Source organism: Rhea americana, unplaced genomic scaffold (genome assembly GCF_003343005.1).
Source record: "Rhea americana isolate MKP2758 unplaced genomic scaffold, rheAme1 scaffold_305, whole genome shotgun sequence".
Lineage (NCBI taxonomy): Eukaryota > Metazoa > Chordata > Aves > Rheiformes > Rheidae > Rhea > Rhea americana.
The window spans coordinates 1-3,672 of NW_028186430.1; the positions used below are offsets into that span (position 1 = coordinate 1).

The 3,672-nt window shown below is 49.5% G+C and overlaps 1 long non-coding RNA gene across 4 annotated transcripts in view; it reads right to left on the minus strand.

Moving 5' to 3' along the window:
* Nucleotides 1-6: 6 nt before the first annotated feature.
* The window catches only part of LOC146593088 (uncharacterized), a 5,148-nt gene continuing 1,482 nt past the window's right edge, over nucleotides 7-3,672 (minus strand). Inside the window, exons 1-5 of one of the 4 annotated variants that reach the window (XR_014896457.1) lie at nucleotides 3,429-3,567; nucleotides 2,614-2,986; nucleotides 2,041-2,182; nucleotides 1,657-1,858; nucleotides 7-701 (exon numbers count right to left, since the gene is read on the minus strand). This is a non-coding gene — a long non-coding RNA (uncharacterized LOC146593088). The other 3 variants (XR_014896458.1, XR_014896459.1, XR_014896456.1) reach the window with 3 other exon arrangements.

Below are 3,672 nucleotides of genomic sequence, written 5' to 3' on the forward strand. Positions count from 1 at the left end.
ACACAAAGCAGCAAAGCAAGGCAAAGACACGTGAGGTCACAGCTTACTCATCTAGCCACAAAAAWTCTTAYTTTAGGCCTCACTGCTTCCTCCAGGTAAACAAACCAGAATAAAGCTCCAAAGAGGCAGCTGAGGCTTCACACAGACCTGGTGGCCCTGCTAGCAAGAGCAATGCCACAATGACTGGGCTACCCATTGCTATTCCCCCTTTCCTTTGCTAGTCTGTGAATTGTGGCTTATCACCCACAATTCAGGTAAGGACACTGCCAGCCTTCCTACTGCCAAAGRCTCCTTTGTCAGCACCTGGCAGAGAACCTCCCAAAACTGGCATTCAGATTCTCCCGGCTGCTCTTGACACACAAGTTACACAGGTCTGAGAGCAGTAGCCTGTAGTTCTTCATGGCAGCACATAGTCGTTCCCAGCTGTTCTAAATGCCAAGGATTAACACAATTTATAAACACAAAAATACTACCACTATACAGCATAAAGCCAAGCTAAAATTTCTACAACCTCTTTGTGTCCAACAGAATGAGCTACGTGCATCAGCGCCTACAGCTCAAGGCCAGCAACGCCTCCCGGGCGACGTTCTTCTGGCAGGCTCTCTACCTGAACGCCTCSGCCTTGCCTAGGAGTCTCCACTGGGACGTTATAACTTTGTCAGCCAGCACTTGTTAATGGAGGCACAGTGAAATCCTTCACCCTACAAAAGTACAGGGTGAATTAAATCAAAGCTCTTCAGAAAACCGTAAGAATCCAAAGTTGTTTATAAGCACAAAAGCAGCTCTAACACACACACACAAGCAAGGTAAACAGGGAATATACAACTCACAAAAACYGCTTCCCCCAACTCTGCTTTGGAAACGATGACAACACTTAAGTTTGCTGCAAAAGGGAAGTTAGACTAAGCAGCTGCTAGAGAATAATCCTTCAGAAGCCTTCTGCACCTGCATTTTTGGCTCAGCCGTGCTCTGCCCCTCAGTCAGAGATCCCCGTCCCGTAACACTGGCACAGTAACCCCCCGCTTGTTAAGATGAGTGCCCACTGAAACACCTGGATAGATGATCCCCCTGCTGTCTATTCCTATGCCTGATGTTACTACTTTAGAAGGACCTGCGCACATTGGATTGCCTCTGTGCTATCAAAGGGAGAAGCCTCAGAGACAGTTACAGCCCAGAGTGCTGCTAAACAGTCTTTCTCATAGCCAGATTCTGGCCCCAAAGGGGATGCGAGGATGATGCTACCGGCTCCCGCTTTCCCTTGCTGCTGTTTTCTAAGGGTGCTACTCCCCTGGAGTCAGCAGATGTGCAAAGCATTACTGAGAAGGCTTGCCTTGTCCTGGGAATTTGAGGGCAGGAAAYGTTAATTAATTCCACGAGGCTTTAACGTTTCCTCTATCTGCTGTCTTCCTCTTTCCCCAAATACCACTGCCAGGTAACTAACTGGGGGCTGCACTAACTGAATGCCTCTGAAAACGATCTCTTAATTTTACAGTTCACACGCTTTCTCCCTCTCTCTCCCCCTCTCCTTCTTCAGTAACTCTGGCCACTTGACTATCATTCTCCTAAGATAGTAATTTGCTGCCTTGTAGCTTTTAAAATAGGATCTTTTGTAGGCACGTAAAGTCACACACACAGAAATACACGTACGTAGCATACTTGTTGTAAGGCAGACCGACCTTCCGTTATACATCGGTGATCTGTTATTCCGATTGCTCTTAATGGTGAGCCTTCCTAGTCAGGAAGGATGGTCTTTCCTTTGCAGTAGACAGAGACAGCTCTCAGTTGGTTCCACTTGGTTTTCTCACTTCAGCTTGCTTATGTTTTTCTGGTCTCTTCAACTTCAGCTGCGACAATTGGCCTGAAAAAGTAAGTACTGTATCTTTCCCTTTCTAGCTACGCACATACAACAACAAAACAAACAGCCAAAGCAAAACTAAGGCAGACGCAGTTAACGATATCCACAGGGTAGGAAAGGGTTGCTTAGCCCTCAGCGCTGCCTTTGGGAGGCCAAAATAACAAACAGCCATTGCCAACAGTCACCTTACTTGCCCATGGCAGAACACCTCCTTCTGCAGCAGCTGCTGGGGCTATCAGGGGTCCAATTGCATTTTTGCTTCCTTGTTTCATTCGTTTTGTCCCTTAGGTATTGATCGCAAAAAGACTGCTATCATTGGTTCCAGCTCTGTAACAAAGAGAGAAACTGGCATTTTACTCTCATTGAAAGGCAACAAAAGCATTTATGCATGTTCTCTTTCTCTTTCCTGTGTTCTTTTCCCTTTTTTTTCCCCTTCCTTTTTTTTTCCCTCCCCTCCTTCCTTAAAGGAAAGGTCTCAATAAAGCACTTTGCACCATACACTAAAGGGTAAACCGTCTGGAAACGCTGCATACAGCAATTAGGGCTAGGTTATTAGACAGGCAGACGCATCGCCTAACACCTACCTGTACCATCTTCCGTGAAACCTTGTTTTTATCCTGCTTCAGTATTATCTTTACTGGTCCGTATCCTTTCTCAAACCCTTGCACGCGCCCACTTAACCGACAATTCCCTCGGTCTTTAACTACACGGAAGGAGGACAGCACTTGACGTGCCTGTGTCTGTTTCAGACCTATTACCTTTTTGATTCAGCTCCTACATTCCTCTTACGCTCGGATGCTTGCCTCATGGGTGACGACCAAAGCAAACAGCTGGATCGCTAGGTCTAGATGCTTCTCTTCAAGATGTCCCCTTTCAGGGGACTACCCTGCCAAACAAACCAAGATGACTCACAAGGCCACGAGGGTGTCAGGTTTTAGACACAGCCTCCCCGAGGCTTTCCGTACGATTGATGTAACTGCTTCTCTTCACGCTGCTCACAGCTACGCTCATCTGTTACTCAGGACTAAACTGTTTCTACTTGCAGAGGGGATTGTTGTTTGTTTGAACTTTGCACAGAGTCTATAACTTGCTTCGCATCCTCTCTAGTCCCTTCTGCTTTCACAAGGCTTTCTGTAAGGAAAGGCAACAATTAGTTACAGCCATTCTCTTTTCTGTAACATCCATGGGGCTTCCCAGGGCCCATCAGTGTTCTCTTAGGCTTTTCCCGAACCTTTTATTTTATTAGCTGATTCCTTAGCCTGACATTTTATGTTAGTGTTCCCCTTAAGAATTGTGCACAGCACAGTTATCCCAGACCAGCCATCTCTTGCACATAGAGAGAGTTCTGAGAGGTGGCTCAGAAGAAAAGAGAGAAAAAACGGTTTGCTGTCTGTGCCTCCACCCACAAACGTTCTTCAGGTTGTGCCTGGTGGCGGGGGACCCCTCAGGGTGTCCAGGGGCGTCTTTCTTCTATCCGTCCGCTCGCTCAGCCTGGCCACGCTTCTCAAGGGAACAGCTCAGGGCTGCGCTAACCGTACCTGACTCCGGAGGGTTCAAGCTTCCCGTGACTCACCAGCGCTCCGGGCCACGCCTGCCGCAGCAGGAGCCGACCTCCCGCCGACGCCGTGCGGCAACCCCGCTCCGGAGCCCCGCTCCTCCGGGCTGCATCCGCGGAGCGAGCGCACGCTCCGGCCCGCGCCGGGCAGGAGCCGGGGCCCTAAAGGTGAAGGCAAAGTCGGACCCGCGCTGCGGCACAGGCGGCGCCGCGCAGGCCCCGCCCGGCGCTCCCGGCGGGGCCGAGCCGGGCCCCAGCCCCC